Source organism: Ixodes scapularis, unplaced genomic scaffold (assembly GCF_016920785.2).
Source record: "Ixodes scapularis isolate PalLabHiFi unplaced genomic scaffold, ASM1692078v2 PGA_scaffold1__304_contigs__length_218370807, whole genome shotgun sequence".
NCBI lineage: Eukaryota > Metazoa > Arthropoda > Arachnida > Ixodida > Ixodidae > Ixodes > Ixodes scapularis.
This window is the reverse complement of record NW_024609846.1, coordinates 83,986,937-84,005,013: the sequence shown is the minus strand read 5'-3', so window position 1 is coordinate 84,005,013 and position 18,077 is coordinate 83,986,937. Positions and strand designations below refer to the sequence as shown.

Sequence of the window (18,077 nt, the reverse complement as noted above, 5' to 3'; positions counted from 1 at the left end):
CACCAGAAAAAAGAAAACAAAATAAAAACCTTTGGCAATACAAAATAGTTCTTTCTATGTTTATACAGAGGGGAGTGCGTCCGTCTTAGTTTGGCCGGTACAGTACGACTGCTGACCTGGGTCCAACAACGCGCGTCGTACTGCCGGGATTACACGGCCGCGCGCACCGGTACGAATCCTCAGCCGTATCGAAACGGACCGGGGCGCGGATCGAACCCAGCGTGCTGCAGTCCCCGGGTTCCTGCCCCACGGGCTTCCGCTCCACGCGCTCCGAGATGATCCGTTTCCTCGAGCTGACTGCGCGCTCTTAATATGAACCACGTGCGCAGCCACGTCGGTTACCGCGCACGGGTCATAAAGCGAGCGGGCGCTTCGGCTCGTCCACGCGAACCGCGGCGGTGGTTGTCCGGGACCAAGATTGCCCGGGCAGCTGTCGTCGTTGCCTTTGTCTCGCTCACCGGACCCGCGCGGGATATCCATAAATGTTTCAGGGCTCGTAAAAAGACGAGCCCGGCCGCGCCGCGCGCTGGACGTGGAACTCCCGAGAACGCGCGCTCCGGGTTTCGAACTCCGAGTATGGCGGTCACGCCTCGGCCCGGAGTTGCAGCCGCGGTTCTCATTCATACGGCGGTGGTTACCCACCGTTCGGTGCAGGCCAGCTCCTCCGGTATGCGTTTATACAACCTCGCCGCGATCGGGTCCGTGTGCACCGTGCGGTGCTGCGGGATCCGCAAACTTTGTGGGGTGTACGAGGCAACGAGCCATCTCCCCGTGTTGATACATTTCCGAGGGCAAAGAAAGCGCAGTGTGGGGTTTATAGGAGGAGCGTGACATTGGCGGCCGCCCGGTTCGACGCGCGGTTTTTATTTCTTACTATTACTATTTTGGTTTTCCCTAGGTTACGACCTCCTCAAAGACGGCCTTTTGGCTTATTGATTTTTTTCCCCCTCCCAATAAATATACCGTTGCAGAATCGTCGGCCGGCAACATTTATTTTGTATCTAATAGCAGCCGTGTACTGTCCGTAACTTTGTTTATTTCATTTCATTTCATTCAATATTCCTTAAGGGCCCCGACAGGTGTAATACATAAGAAGCGGGGGGAGGGGGGGGGGGGGGGGGGACATACTAGGAACAAATAATAATGTCAAACATTGGCATGCATATAAGAAAGCTAAATCTCCAAACGAAATATTAGCGTACACACAGATAAAGCAAAACGGAGGAGAGCTGTTGCGACGGAAAACAAAACAATGAAAAATTAAATTAGTACAAAATAAAAGCCTCTCCAAACAGAGGGGCTCGGCTTCATCCGGTTCAGGATAGGGTAGAAAAAGGGGAATTGAACAGAAAGTCTCGAATATTGAGTAGCCGGTCCCAGAACACTAATCAAACAAATATTTAAGTGAAGGCGTAAGTTCTTGCAGGAAACGTGAATGCGTTTGACGCAATTTGTTCAAACAGTTTACAACTTTAAGGCAACGTGTTTTTGTTACTTGCTAACATTGCTCTTCGTCTTCTCAGAAATCTGGTTTCAAATGTATTGTCGAACGGCATTTCCAAGTTTGCATTTTATGATCCGTGCAAATATTAGTCATCAGGGCGAAGCGTTTGACGCGAAGTGTATGGGTTTACGGACACGCAGAAGAATTCCCAAGCAAGCGCAGGTACTCACACCTCTTAACGTGCACAAACATACCAATGCACGATCAGAGACACGCACGCATATACAAATACACATACATACATATCAACTGGAACCAACGAGGGAGACGCGTACACGAATAGCACCCTCAAACAAACACGCAAGTCCGCACCTATGCATGTATTCATATTAATGCACGCAGGATCAGAAGTACGCTCAAAGAAAATCGCTTCTACAAACACACATCACCTATACAGAACAAATGCACAAAAAAAACGCAGGCACGCACACACAAACAACCTTCACATAATTGTGGTTTTAACAAAAGGATTGGCATAAGTTGTACTTTTAACAACCTATTACGTACAGCCTGTATTCACATTTTCTTTTTTTCCGTTCAGTAACACAGGAACATACGTACAAACGTACGTGCGCGGAATATCTATGCTTTTTTTTTTTGACGTTGTGTACTCCGAACTATTAATTTCCAACTGTCATGTGAGGTCTATGATCGCCTCTCCTTTGGCTTGTGCCGCCCAGCACCTGCCTTCAACCAAGCGCCAAACATATCCTCAAGAGTGCCCCATGCAAGACTCGGCACAACAGGGACCTCTTAAGCACTTTTCTGAAGTTGAAATTGACGGACGTGCTGGAGCCCTTCCGACTGATTGATGACACCACGGTTAAAAAGTACCCTAAGCATTTTTTTTTTTTTCGCTTTTGCTTTTTCTGCGAAGAAAGCGCGACAAGCGCGACGAAAGATCGCCGGAGGCGATGGCGGCGTTTTTCCGGTTTTTGAAGCACCGCATTCTTCGAAAACATGCGGTTCATGGCGCATTGTTGTTCCCATGTTTGTTCGGGACGAAACCTATTCCAGCCAGAAGCGCAGAGTTGTCCTTTTTTTTTTTCGACGCGCGCCATAAGCCGCTCAAAGAAACGCCGCTCCCTGCCAGAAGAACGGGTTGACAAGTAATAATAGCACAAACGATGTCTCACTTTTCAAAAGCAACTAGTAAAAGAGCAAAAATCTTTCCTCCTAGTTTCGGCCTTCTTTCCTATATTTACCTGGGAAGAGGGAGTGCTGTTTGGCAACTCTGGTATGTTAATTTTTTTTTTTTTTTTCAAGCTGACCAAAAATATTGATTTTTTTTTTAATATAAAAAAAGAACGTAGATCGGTGTCAACCGGAATGTTTGCGACGCAGTCCTTGTTAATCACAATACTGCGATGTGCACCCCTAAAACGTCAGCTCGCGTTTCTTTAAAAGTTGAGTTTACGTTCATTTATCTTTTTTCTTGTTTGGTTTTGCTTGTTCATTGCCCCGTATCCCAGCAAGGATAATTTGTAGGGACACAGCTCTCAATTATTTTTATTGTGTTTATTTTTTTATCTTTTCTACAATGAGTTTTTGGATACGCTGTGCAAATTGACACATATTCGTTATTGATATTTATTTATAATTGCAATGCATCACCCCCTTCCAGATAGCAACGACCGGCTTAGGAAGAGATGTGTAATATAGCACCTATAACTCCACTACCTCCGATAACCCAAACTGCCCCCCCTGGCCCTACCGTAGAGTATATTGCCAGTTTCATCCTCATCAATAAACGTATTCTGAACCGAACTGAACTGAACTTGTCAATTCGGACACCTTAATAAATCTGTAAGCATAATTTTCACAAACGTCCAGGAAATATAATCAACACGACAAAGGCAAACTCGCTTGCGCGTCTTCCTTTTAAAGCAGCGACACGTCCGGCAGATATTCGTTAATTAAAATGCATTTAGCAAAATATTCCTGCTTCCTAAAAATGTTACACAAACTTGAACTTCAAGAAAACAAGCATATGAAGAAACAAAAAATTTATGCAGCGGATGATTGTTTTACGTCGCTCAACTCAAAGTGGAAGAGAATCAATCGTGCACTCGCTCGGGGCGAATTTGTCACTGACTCAAAAACAAGTTCCGACACCGGGAATCGAACCCGGGCCTCCTGGGTGAGAGCCAGGTATCCTAACCACTAGACCATGCCGGAGTATGTATTGCAAATCGGCTAGGCTTGGCTAGGTCTACCTTTCTACATGGGTCACATGGATTTGCGATGTTGAACTCGAAGCATTCTATCATTGTTATTAGAAAGCCGATTGAGGACATCTTTGATATAAAGTCTATGTCCATCGAAATACCGAAGATAGATGATTATTAAAAAACTTTAACAAGTAATAACGCGGAGAGAAACATCCCACGTGACTTCTAGACGTTTTCTGTTTCCTGTCGTTCTCAAACACGTATTTGATGTGCGGGACGAAAAAAAAATAAATAAAACATTTCAATCTGGATTATGCGAGAAAATATGTGTGAGGTAAAACAAGAATGTGTGACAATCACGCATGTATCGTAAACACCTTCCAGCGGCGTGGAGAAATCGAAACGACGTTTTACCTCATACCAGCAGTGACGACATTCAATGTGGCTGCTCCCTTGGGGAGAAGGTGTATAGAATATTCACTGACTGCCATAGCTGTGTGCGCGACTGCTGTGCGCGGGCTGACGGCGTGCTTCCGCAGTTCTATTGCAACGTGCCTTCCGCACCATCGAGATTACCGGCGTTATGCCTAGTTAGTTTAAAGTGAGCTCCTTCTGAGCATGCGCTCTTAACATCGCTCTCAAATATGACGTAAGACCAACACTTAGCGCTGACGTCACGCCACTCAGATTGCGCTGAGCACACGCTACGAAATTGACGTCATATTCCCCCATTTACGCTCCAGATGACAGTGAAATGTGTAGGCTCCTGGGAAAATAAAAATAAAAACTAGCTTTTCCTCTCCACAATGGGGTCTGGTGTAAAAGATGAGCAATGAATTGGTCTAACAAGCACGTAGGTTTCACTTGGAGAGATTAAAAGCTTATCTTTATTCTCCTTTGGCCCGAATCCCATACATTTCACTGTCATCTTAAGCGTGAATGGAAGACTATGACTTCAATTTTGTTGCGTGTGCTCGCTCGTAGAAAGAACGTGCGCCACTTATTATGGACACTAATTTGTAGGGCTGGGCGTCAATTAAAAATTTTAACCCGATTAATCGCCACCCTTTAATCGATTAATTAATCGATTAATCGGTTGTACTGATTTTTATGAATAATATATTGAAAAGAATGCAACAACTCGTCTTGCCTTTCAAGACTTATTTGACTCTTACACGGCGCAAAGGACATTTAGAATTGAGGATACATATAGTTCAACGATTCAAAGACACATATTTTTGCTTCAGCTCCAAAGACAAAGAAGTTTGTCCACATTTTCCGACAGGAAGACAAGAAGTCAGGGCTTGGGTGATATTTTTTTCTTTTTTCAGAAAAAGGGGCCTCGATTGTTGTCGTTGATTGTTGTCTGCGTTTTGGCGGATGGCCCTTGCTGCAGCGACGTACATGGGTGCTTCGCTCGTAGGTGATACTGAAGCGAACGTAGGCTTCCACTGTATGAAAACGGTTTTTTGCAAATGATGCAGTGGACTTACTTCGAGTTAAAAACTTCACCGCTGGAGTTTATTTTTAACCCCAACTTTCCAGCGAGATTGCCTTTCATACTCGTGAACTCGTCCATTTGTACGGGCCGAATACTGGAACAAGTAACCATGGCGTTCTTAGCTTCCCAGCTTGTTTTTCTGCTCGTTTGTCTTGCCTGGGCAATATGTGTAATAGATCCTCAACACGTGAAGTTTCGCGGTCGTAAACGGATCAATTGCGGGCCCGCCTTGTTCGTCTGGCCTCGGTAGAACTGTATTGTATATCCTCGAAGACGTGACGCATCGCGAGCGCGAGAACTGAACCTTGCTCACACTCCTAGCACCTGGCTGGGAACAGAAAACCGCTCAGGACAGAACGACCAGATGCACGCCACACAGCGTTTTCCTTAAAGGGACACTGACAGGGTATTTATGCTCGCCGAGGTTTTTAGTTGTACGTGACATATGAGAGCTCAACTACCCAGAACAGAATTTGCGGCTCGAAATTCAGTTTCTTTCCGCCCGAAAACCGCCGATCAAGAACTGGCCGGCTCGAGTCTCGCTCACTCTCTTTTCCGCGGTCACGGGCCGTTTTCTAAGGTATCGATGCGACCACCAAATTTAATCAAAGTCGTGGGTCGCTGAAAGCACACACTCAATATTAAAAATAGAAAAAAATATAAAACCCATTTTTTGTGGCTTCTAAAAAGCTGCAAACACGTTGATTGAAAAAAAAGTTCCACAGACAACCGGAAGCATTCTGTGCGTGCGTCGTTTCGCGTATCGTGGGACTCGCAGGGACGGCGATGGCAGCGGACGACGGGCGTGGGACCTCTATTTCAGAACTGTCGTTCGCGGTACCGGCGAATTTTGTCTGCCTTTAAAAGAGAAATTTGGGACTGGTCAAAAGAATTGGTATTCATCCCGCACGACACGCCCGACCACCAAGCCGATTTGCACGAAGACGTCGCCGAGCCGTCGCTCCCTTCTTGTGGCTGAAGACATCGCTCGCGCAAACGTCAAGCGCGACGTGTCTACTTCTAGTGGAATATGCACGCGTACGATTTCTTTACTAGGTGAGAATGTCGTCAATGCGTGGTGCATCCCGACTTCGACCCGGGAGTGCTTTTGCTAGAGGAAAATCGGCAGCAAACTTTCCGACTTACAGTTTATCGGCTGAATTATTACTAAGGAAAAAGATACCCCACTTTCGATGTGCCCCAGTAGCTCAGTGGGAAGGACGTCCCCTTCGCACCCGGTAGAGCCGGGTTCGATCCCCCGTGAAACTTTTTTTTTTTTTTTCTAAATATTTTCTGATGTCTACATTTCTTTTTTTTTTTACAATTATTACTGAAGAAACAAAAAAAACAAATGTTGTGGACGACACGTCACTGAATTAGATGGTATGGGATATCCTTTTTGACACCTGCGGACTCAATGTAATCACTTTCCACAAAATACAAGGAGCATATAAATCAGGTAGCGTCCGCTTTCCGAGGTGCCCGTAAATGGTTTACAGCAGTCATGGGCACGTTACCAGTAAAAAGTAACAGTGTTACAGTTACAGTTACCTAGGGGGAAAAAGTAACTCTGTTACAGTTACAGTTATCGGATTAAAAAAGTAACGTGTTACAGTTACAGTTACCGCAGAAAGAGTAACGCCGTTACTTTCTCGTTACAGTACCAAAATTGGACACAAGAAACCATAAACCAAAAAAAATATTTTATTTGTTACACTGTAGTGAGAAGAAAGATGAACTACGAGGGCCAAGGTAACGGCTGCTCCGTGTCGGAAGACATGACTGCCTGTCAGGATGGCTTGAGCGCTATCAAGAATAAACAGGCTGAACGCGCACAGTAACCTCTGCTTGAGATTTCCCAATAAACTGACAAGTGATAGCTGAAGAATAGTGGCCATTTTTGAACCGTCTGGTTAAACTGGCCTCTGCGCAAACCAATTGCATTCCCGCACGTGGCTCAGCCCCCAAAAGTTTTCACCAATAGGCGACAGGGTACAAGCTTTCGGACATACGTTGCGTTAGATGGACCTCCCGCGTCAGTGAACATTTTCGTTTATTTTTCACTCCGAAACCAAAGAGGACACAGATGGTCACATAATTACCTTATGGGATATACTCGAAAGCAGGCTTAAATATAGCAGGTCAAACAGCTTTGGAAGAATATAGGGGGAAAGGAGACAAAGTGAGGCCTTCTGGTGCTCTACGTGTGTACGACGACCACCGCGGCGCCTCTGTCTCAAACGCCAACTGTGGAAGATCAGTCCGCACACGCGCCTCAAAACAGCAATTTCTCTCTCTTAAAAACACGTGTTTTCCGGGTAATCGCTTCAGCTGGAGCACTGCAGAGAATCCACAACAAAACGTCTATTGGAGTATTTCTTGGGGCTGTCAGCGGGAAAGGCAATTTACTCGAGCGGTTCCGAAGAGAAAGAATAAGTTAAACAAGCGCCGACTTTCCGCCTAATATGGGGACGGCTTCCTTGGAAACTCATAGCGAAGAGGGAGCGGCGACCGGCTGGGTGTAAAAGCGACGTACAGCGCGGACATATCTGACAAAGAGGAAGGGAGAGGGGGAAGGGCAGACAGCCCAGACGGAATACTCGGAGACATGTCGCATGACCACCGACACCCGCAGACGGTCCCCACAGAAGAAGATTGAGCCAAAGTCGGTGAAACACACATTGTTTGCCTCCCCTACCACCGCAGGCGCCGCTTCCTTAATCTCCCGGTTTCGTGCTCGCTCGTCCGTCTCGTCTATGGTCCGTCGTGGGCAAAACGAGGCAATTTTTTTTGTTTGTTCAATTTCTTTTTTTTTTGTCAGCCAGGAATTTTAATTTTATAGTAAAAAGTAACTGTAACGGCCTAAACAGTTACAGTTACCCAATAAAAAAGTAACAGTGTTACAGTTACAAGTTACCAGTATTAAAGAGTAACGCGTTACAGTTAAAAGTTACCGAAAAAAGTAACTAGTTACCGGTAACGCGTTACTAGTAACTAGTTACTGCCCAAGACTGGTTTACAGGAATTGCAGCCAGCCATTGGTCCCGATCCCGTTGATCTTTCGGAAACTTTGTCGCACAATGCCACTTCTGTTTCGGACGCGGGACATGTGAGCCAGCTCTGCACGCAACATCTTGGGTGTATTCTTTTCGGAGCCGATCAAAATTCACCACGGGCACTCACTACTCATCTCCAACTCCTCAATGTACAAAACAACTCATCTTGGAGTAGAGAACAACGAGCGGAACATACATAACTGCAAAAGAATCCCACGGCGAGCAGTTCCCAAACGCCGCATGTCGTCTGCTACCAGGAAGGAGAGAAAAAAAAAAAAAAAACAGACGGTCGGGTGTAGCCACGTGACTTCCGCCACTCACTCCCTTCTCTCCACTTCTCCAACCTCCGTCGGGTTTCGGTTTCGGTTTCGAGCAGTTGCGCCTTTTGACTTTATTAAAAAAATACGCTACTCTGTTGCAAAATATTAGTTGGGTAGTCCTCCGACACCATAATGAAGCGCCTGGCAAAAAATTAAAAAAAAAATTTGGGGGGTGTCAGTGTCCCTTTAAGGGAGGGGTGGGGGGGGGGGGGGGGGGGATGAGTTACCCCTAGTTCGGGCAGGTCGTCCAGGACAGAGCCATGCGTGCGTCTGTATCCCTTTAAGGTAAAAAATGCCAAGTCTCATAGGAGAACGTCGGCCTCCAGTCTTCCTAGGTGGATTTGGTTGATTGGTTTACATACTTTCAAAGTTATTAAAGCCTAAAAAAAAGGCAGGGGCAAAGAAGTCGCAGACAACACGGACAGGTGCTATAGACCTTTCCAAGAAAGGGCTCCTGGCCGGTTCTATTTTCAGTCTTCGTGCGTATGGCGCGTGATTTTCTCGCTTTCCAAGGCAACGAACAGGCGCGTGCTCGGTTGAGGAGATCGCACGTTGGGTTGAGGACTTGTACATATTGGAATGGTGTCTATCAGGTTCGACTGGAGCGACTAAATAAACCAGGCTTCAGTGTAACGACACTTGTGCCATACTGGCGCTTAAGATCACTAGTGTTGCCCGTGATCCGGAGTTTTATTTGAAATCACAGGGAACGCCTTTCGGTCCACCATCAAAGGTTACAACAGACCGGTACTGAGCAAACATATATCGTCTGAGCTTCGTGACACCGCATCTGAAGCAGAGGAAGTTGTGTTTTCAAATGGTACCGAGCGCCAATGCGTCCGCTCTGCACTAAGCGTCAAAATGTCGGAACCCACAAGAAAATCAGATAGTGGAGAGCCGATACTCTAAAGCCGGGGTCATACTGATTATACATCATAAAAAGACAGTCCGCATATAGGTTCGAACGTGAGTCATTGCGAGATCCGTGCTTCGAACGCCGCATGGCAATGAGTTCAAGGAGAAAACTTGGTACGGGCCATTCGAACCCCGAATATTCCGGTGATTGGCGCCTGCAGTGTGTCTTTTTATGTAGTTTCAGAAGGAAACTGAAGCGCTTCTGTATTTGAGAAAGCATAAAACCGTTAAATCGACTTCATTTGGCTTGCATGATCACGAAAATCAAAATTATATTTCAATTATATTTCAGATCGATGTGGCAAAAGCAGCCACAACAGCGCTTCGAAAATAGCGCTGAAGCCCTCTCCTTCTCGGGGCGCTCGGTGGGAAGTCGAGAATTGTTACGTATTATACTGAGATCTCAACATTTCTGCACCTTCCGCATGCCTTATTAAGCCCGATTCACATGGTGCCATTTTACTTGCGATTTCGCGGTTGCAATGTCACTCGTGAAACTAAGAAAGCCGCGTGAAGCTGCGGTGTCCGACGTCGCATCTGCGAATTCGCTAGCGAAATCGCAACCACTCGAGTCGGGCTTGACCCGAGCCATCAAAAACGCTGCACGCGTTCCCTCATCACGTGCAGCGTCACGGCCAGCGGTTGCTTTTTCGGCTTTTCTCGCGCCGATTGATACGTTCGGATCAAATGCTTGTGATATTCAAATTCGCAAGACTATATACGCTATAATTTACCTCAAATATTTTGTTTTTTCTCTAAACCTCTTAAGCTTTTTATTTTTTATTTTTTTAGGCGAAGCGTATTTAGTGATTTTATTGGTTCGACATCCTTCGTGATATTATTACCTCCCCAAATTCGCGTTCTGGACTGACGCATGACATGAAACGAAATCATCTTTTTCTAGCTTCCGCCTTGTCCGTAATTCGGACGACAGTAGTTGTGTGTTCGCGTGCGGTCGGCGTTGTTTCGCCCATGGAGGGCATCGGTGGCCCGTGGTTGCACAGCCAGCCTTCCGGAACGCCCCGCTGTTTGTCCAGCGGCGTGTTGGCGGCAGTCCGTATCTGTCGCCGGCGCCCCGCGGACAAAAGAACGCGGACTCGGTCTCCTGTGGACACAGCTTGGGCAGCCTTCCTCCGCGCACCGCTGATCTCATCGTCAGTCCGGACGCGAGGCCGTCGCCGGCACACCGTTCCGGGCCGTGTGTACGTGAACGAGCCCCGCGCCGTGCGTCGTTCGAAATGGGTGCGCTGCACGGAAAGATGGTCGAGATTAAAGGGACTCCGAAGTGAAGTTCGGACTGGCGGTTGAAGATGGATATTCGTTCATGGTCTCCTCTGCGATATGCTGATATAGTTACGCGTCCAAAGAGCGATTCAAGGACGATTCACACACTCCCGTTGAGTCCGATTGAGGCCTCCAACAAAACCGGTCTTTACCCCGTTCTGTTGGAGCCGACGCAGCTGTTGCTATAGCAACCCTTGCACTCGGTCGGACTCAACGCAAGTGTGTGAATCGCCCTTTAAGGTGGGTTCACACACTTGCGTCGAGTCCAACCAAGTGCAACAGCAACGGCTTGCGACATACCGGTTGCTATGGCAACAGCTTGGTCGGCTGCGATACAATGGGGAAACTGGTTTCGTTGGAGCCGACGCAGTTGTTGCCATAGCAACCCGTACGTCGCAAGCTGTTAAATTTGTGCTCGGTCGGACTCGACGCAAGTGTGTGAATCGCCCTTGAGGGAAGGGCGAAACATGCCTGATAAGTACGGCTGGGCGCCGAGTCAAAGTTTTAGCCTGGTCAATGGCTTCTTTTTAATCTTCAAACGCGCTAGCGTTTAGGAGCTCGTGTCACAGAAAATCCGACGTCGGCGTCGGTGGAACCACTAAATCCCATAATACAACGCGCGCAGCCCCGTCTGACGTCACACGCGACTGTGACGTCATGACCCTACCGACCCGCTAATTTTTCCCACCAATTTAGTGGAAAGATTCCCCGCCAAATTTACTGGAAAATTTTCTGCTAAATTTAGCTGGTCGATAGGGTACTGACGTCACAGCCACGCGTGACGTCACGTGACACGTGACGCTACCGACTAGACCACGAACAGACCCTTTGACGGCTTGGGGAAGAGCGCGGGTTTATGTGAGAAGGCTTCACGAACGGCGCCCGATAACGCGCTATCGCTTTCCGCTCTTAAAGGCGAAGCTTAAGCGTTCCCCAAGTTTTACTTAATCAATTATTCCGTTGTGTGGACCTCCAGGCATAAACCATATAAAAGTGTCCGAACTACAATTTTTTTTTTTTTTACTATATTTACTTTGCCATCGATTGCGGAAGATACAGTTTTATTGTAGGCTTGAAGCTGTACCGCTTATGAAAAACGAGCAGGGACAAACTTCTCGAGGCAGTACCTATTTTATATAGTTCTTTTAGCCTTATCATTTCTCTGGATGACAGTCATACAAAAGACTAGAGTGCCCTATACCGTAAAAGGGCTGCCTCCTAAAATGAAAATATGAGCCCCAACTGATAAATCCAAACCTTGACTCTTTCTCCACGAGTATTTATAACACAAAACCTAAGCTATTAACAAGCCAAGAAAAAACTTATGGCGATTAAAGCAATAATCGATTAATCGAGAGTTTAATCGATAGATTGCCAAACTATATATATGTGTCACAACCCCCCCTGTCGGAAGATGTTCGACCATAATTACTTGACTATATTATGGCAGTTGAGTTATTATTATTACATGGAATTACTGGATAAGGGCCAGGAGGATAACGTAAAGGTTTGGCTTCTCTGGTTGCTTTGGCCCTTCAAAGCACATTATTTGTGTAAAAAAAAAAAACGAAAAACTAAGATTAAAAAAATCCTTATTAGCGATACTTATATTTGTTTTCTCACAATTCTGAAGTATGCTTAAAATCACATGCACCTCTCAAGAAGCAACCTTTTTGCATACATCTCTATTTGTAAAAGTAAACATTTGACAGAGATCTGTCTGGTTGGGAGCAATTAATATTAAAAAATTCGAACACCAACCAAGCCCTTCTGTAGGGACCCAACGTTTCAAGGCCAATTCGGCCTCTTCTTCAGGGGCGACTACGGCTATGGCCGTTGAGGAGCAGTGTCCTTTTGTTTTTCTTCTACGGCGTGTGTCTGGTCTTCTTCTTCTACGGCTCTGCCTTTTTCAATAATGTGACGAAGCCCATTCACATAGGCGGATGGTAAAGCCCCTAGAGATCTGTTGATGTTCTGTGGCGTTGTTTGAATGTGCCATGATTCTAGGAACAGTCTTTTTCGAGGATTTGTCTCAACGTCAACGATGCATGCGTTGTCAAAGTCAATGCGACGGTCCTGGACGTCGCAGTGCTCAGCAACCGCGCTACGCTCGTGATCGAACTTGCGCACGTCGTTTTTATGTTGACGGATTCTCTCTCTAAAGTTCTTCGTTTCGCCGATGTATGAGGCCGCGCAAACCCCGCACTGAATCTTATATACAACGCCTTGGGCCCTTTCTTTACCAGGGCGATCTTTACACGCCCAAAAGATGGCCCTGGTAAAGAAAGGGCCCAAGGCGTTGTATATAAGATTCCGTGCGGGGTTTGCGCGGCCTCATACATCGGCGAAACGAAGAACTTTAGAGAGAGAATCCGTCAACATAAAAATGAAAGCCGCTTACAACTCCCTGTAACGCCGAATTAGAGCGCAGCTCTTGAGGAGGAGGAGGGAAGGGCACTGGGGGGGGGGGGTTAAACTAACCAGGGGGTGGGGGGGTCTCGTTACCTTGGGGGTCACGTGACCCCCAATGCCGATGATGTCATCACTGACGTCACTGATGACGTCATCAGTGACGATGACGATGCGGGTACCGATGACGTCATTAGTGACGTCACTGATGACTTCACCAGTGATGATGACGATGACGATGCGAATGTCGGTGACGTCATCAGTGACGTCGCTGATGACGTCATCAGTGATGATGACGATGACGATGCGGATGCCGGTGACATCAGTGACGTCACTGATGACGTCATCTGTGATGATGACGATGACAATGCGGATGTCGGTGACGTCATCAGTGATGATGACGATGACGATGTGGATGCCGGTGACGTCATCAGTGATGATGACGATGACGATGTGGATGCCGGTGACGTCATCAGTGATGATAGTATGGCGCACCGTGAATTCACGAGGGCGCCCATCAAACCATTCGGCCAATCTTGGCCGCGACACGATCACATGGTCGTGTTGCCGCGGGGTCGATCGGGATCTCGAATTCGGCTCCCGACGCGCCGCTTTCTCTCCTAGCCACTGGAGGGCGCTGCAGGCGCCCCCGTGGCAGGCGAGGAGAAACCTCCTCGCCCATCGATAGATATATACTCGGTGGGGCAGGGGGCAAGAGGCCTCTAAGAACTCCGGACGCGACCGAGACGCAGGCACTGGCAGGCAAGTGGGTGGCGACCGGATCTAGGATATCGCGGGACGCGAGGCCTAAGGGCCTCCTTTGTGTTTAGATTTAGCCTGAACGTGCATTTTGTAAATAATTGTGTAATGTAGCTTGTATTTGTAGTTTAGATTGAGTGTTTTGTAGTGTTGTGTTTTATTGTACGAATAAACGGGGAGCGGAATCCCGCTCCCGTGAAAGAACCAGGCTGGACTCGGTTTGTTGACGGACCACGTGGGAAATGGCGAATCGGCGGCGGTACGCGATTTCCTACAAATGGCGCATCAACGTTGGGGCAGGCGAGCCGTAATTACGGTCGCAACGTCCGTCGACGACACTGCGTGGAAGTTCACGCGGGGCGGTCCCCCTGGTTGGCGAGTTTATACCGCGGCACTGCGAAAGTGGGAAGGGTACGTCCAAACAACTGTTCGAGATGGCCACGGGTAATTTCGCCCTCGCGGATTTAATGTTTTTGGCCGACGTCGCTACGTCGACGGGGCTGGCGGAGCGGAACGGCGCGGCGATGACCGCAGCGCCGAGTCCGGACACGCCGACGGTAGCGCCGGTCGTGTCTATGCCGCAAAGCACGGAGATGTCCCGTGAATCCACGGCGTTGGTTGCGGCGTTCGCTCAGGCCTTACAGAGCATGCAGAGGCAAACGCCGCCGCCAAGAACCCTCATCCGCATTCCGGTGCCGGAGTACAGCGGACACAGCGATCGAGCTCTGAGCGCGACCGACTTCTTGCTGGAAATCCAGCGATATCGGAAGGCTACCGGCCTGACAGAGAAGGAGACGCTAGGCAGAGTTCTGCCGGTGGCTCTTGTAGGCCCAGCAGCCAGGTGGCATCGCCTTGTGGGCGAGTCAGCCGGAACACTCGACGAGTTCACGGCCCTCTTCCGACAAGAATTCTTGCCGGCAGACTACCTGCCAAGAATGCGCAGGGAACTGGAGGAAAGAACGCAGGCTCCCGCTGAGCCCTTCGGAGAGTACTTGCGGGCAATGCAGGAACTCCTGCAGATCGCCGATCCGAATGCTACGAACCAGGAGCAGGTCGAGCGGGTGGTGAGGCAGGCGCATCCCACCTTCTCGCGGTATCTGCGTGGGCGCCCATTCGGAAGTCTGAGTGAGCTCGCACAGGAGGCGCGCAGGGTTCAGGCCGACATACTGGCGGAGCGCAGGTACCACCTTCCCCCAGCACCAATCGACACGCTCGAACCCCGATGCGCGTGGCAGGGGCCGGTGCCACGTGGGTATCGACGGGGGGAGGCCGCAATGGCGGAGGCCAGCGGGGAGCCGAGCGGGAATCCCTGGGAGCTCACGGATGACGCCTTGGAGCCAGGATCGCGCCGAGGAGAAAGCGCGGCCGTCCACGCGACGGAATTCCGTCCGACCGGCGCACCACGGATCGCCGCAGCCCAAGAGCAGGCTGCCGCCGACCCGCTGCCACAAAGGGGTGAGCGCATCGGACGTCCCACTGGGGAGAATCCTATCCCAGGTTGGCGAGGCCGCTGCTTTCGGTGCCACGAAATCGGGCACTATAGGCGCGACTGCACAAGGGAGATTCCGGGAAACGGAGGAGGCCGCCGATAAAGTTATCGGCGGCGAAACAGACCAACGAGCGGGTCCCCGACACCCCTTCGACCGTGTGCGTGCCGACGGCGTATGGAGTCGGAGCAGCGACAAGCACCGCGGCCCCATTTATTTCCCTGACGGTGGCGGGAAAGGAGTTCGCAGCTCTTCTGGATAGCGGGGCTAGTGCGTCGCTAATTGGGGACGAGGTCCTCAGGCATCTCCAACAGAAGTCCGTTCGGGTGAGGCATGGGGAGACCACTTTCCAGTTGGCTTGTGGGTCGACGACTTCGAGGGGAGCAGTGCGTCTCGTGGTACGTTGGAATCAACGCGCGCAGAGACAGCGGTTCGTCCATTTGGCCGGGCTGACAGTGCCCATCATTCTGGGACGGGATTTCCTGGCCCACACTGGCATCATCATTGACGTGGCAAGTGGCGGGTACCGAGAGGGGGCACATGCACCCCTTTCAAGTTTCCGAGAGCGCTCCATGGGGGCCATGGCGGCAGCGCTGGGAAAAGCGACAGAACAGGAAAGAACCGACCGCGACAACGCCATGCCCATGAGTCACCCAACTCCGAGCTCCGCCGAGCACTGCGACGAGATGGGCCACCCGTTGGCCAATGCCGATGGACTGTCCGGACCAGAGCGAGAGAGGTTGGCGGCTTTGCTGCACAACTTTGACGAAATGTTCACCGAACAGCCGGGCTGCACTAAGCAGGTGCAACATCGCATTGAAACTGGGGACGCACGCCCTTGGAAGTCCAATCCGCGTCCTGTGAGCCTGGCGAAGCGAAAAGCGATAGATGCCGCAGTCGATGAGCTCCTGAAGTCGGGAATCATTCGCCGGTCATCAGGACCCTGGGGATTCCCGGTGGTTTTGGTGCCCAAGAAGAACGGAACATCGAGACTCTGCGTCGATTATCGGCGCTTGAACGCGGTGACCGTAAAAGATGCGTATCCATTTCCGAGCATCGAAGAAATCATCTCGAATCTGGGGAAGGCGAAGTATTTCACTACCCTCGACGCAAGCAAAGGCTACCTCCAAGTGGAGATGAGCCCGGGCGACGAAAGCAAAACTGCATTCGTGTGTCACCGAGGCTTGTTCGAGTTCACTCGGATGCCGTTCGGATTAACAGGTGCACCGATGACATTTCAGCGGTTGATCGACGGAGTGCTCGGAGATGCCAAGTGGCAGCACGCGCTCGCGTACCTGGACGACATCATTGTGTACTCGGAAACTTTCGAGGACCACCTTCGTCACCTCGAGGACGTGTTGCGCAAACTACGAATCGCCGGCCTCACACTAAACCCGACTAAAGCTCAAATTGGAGCTTCTGAGATCAGCTTGTTGGGATTCCGGATCGAGAGAGGAAAAGTTTCCCCCGACGCGGACAAGTTGCGGGCGATCTTGGAGTTCCCAGTCCCTACCGATGTCGGGGGAGTGCGCCGCTTTCTCGGCATGATAGGATACTACCGAGCCTACATCCCGAACTGCGCCGCCATGCAGGCACCCCTCACGCAGTTGCTGAGGAAAGCTGCTCCCTGGAGCTGGGAGGCGCCGCAGGAGGAGGCGTTCCTCCAGCTGACCGAGGCCTTGGCGCGTACAGCATCCCTCAAACTGCCAGACCTGAATAGGCCCTTCACGATCCAGACGGACGCCAGCGACCAGGGACTCGGCGCGGTGCTCCTGCAGGAGACAGAGGGAGAGATCCGCCCGGTGGCATTTGCCAGCCGGGCGCTGAACCCGGCGGAGAAGAACTACACGGTGAGTGAGCGCGAATGCCTCGCCATCATTTTTGCTCTTAAGAAGTTCGATCATTATGTCGAGGGGACGGAATTCACGATCGAGACGGACCATATGGCCCTCGCGTGGCTCTCCCGAATCAAGGAACCCGCCGGAAGACTGGCGCGCTGGGCCTTGACACTGCAGAAGTACGAGTACCGAATTCGGTACCGGAAGGGCACGACAAATGTGGTGGCCGACGCGCTCTCCCGCGCACCCGTGGATCCCCCACCGCGCGAGGCAGCAGACTACCGAGGCGGGGCCATCCCCCAGGAGACGGGAAATCCCGCATCTCGCTCCGCTCCCCACTGTGGCGGCGTCGCGCAGCTGGCTGAGGCGATTACCTCACTGGGACCGGCGTTCAACCGTACGGAACTGTACGAAGCACAGCAGAGCGATTCGTTTTGTCGCGCTATCTTCGACCGGCTCAGGCAAGAGATGGATCCTGACCAGACGGGCGAAAAGACGCTCCGGCACTCCGGAACACCGAGAGGGCCAAGTGCCACCGCCCAGGAGTCAGACATTGAAGCAGGTGAGCTGGAGTCTTACCTGATCGATGGGGACGGCGTCCTGCTGCGCTACTTCCCGGAAGAGAGCGATTCAAGTGAGTCGTTCAAGACCGTGATTCCCCGCGATCTCAGAGTGGCAGCGCTGCGTCACTACCACGATGCGGACGGTCATGGCAGTGCACCGAAGTCGTGGCATAAGCTGCGCCGTTTCGCTACCTGGCCGGGCATGAAGGGGCAGCTGTGCCGTTATGTCCGTAGCTGCGCAGTGTGCCAAGAGCGCAAGCCCAGGGGCGG

The 18,077-nt window shown here is 50.2% G+C and overlaps 1 non-coding gene and 1 pseudogene across 1 annotated transcript; one reads left to right on the top strand and one right to left on the bottom strand.

Moving 5' to 3' along the window:
* Positions 1–3,610: 3,610 nt before the first annotated feature.
* Positions 3,611–3,682, bottom strand: Trnae-cuc. Its single transcript has one exon. It is a non-coding gene; the product is annotated as a tRNA-Glu (tRNA).
* Positions 3,683–14,353: 10,671 nt separating this feature from the next.
* On the top strand, positions 14,354–15,551 carry LOC115323357 (annotated as a pseudogene).
* Positions 15,552–18,077: the final 2,526 nt, after the last annotated feature.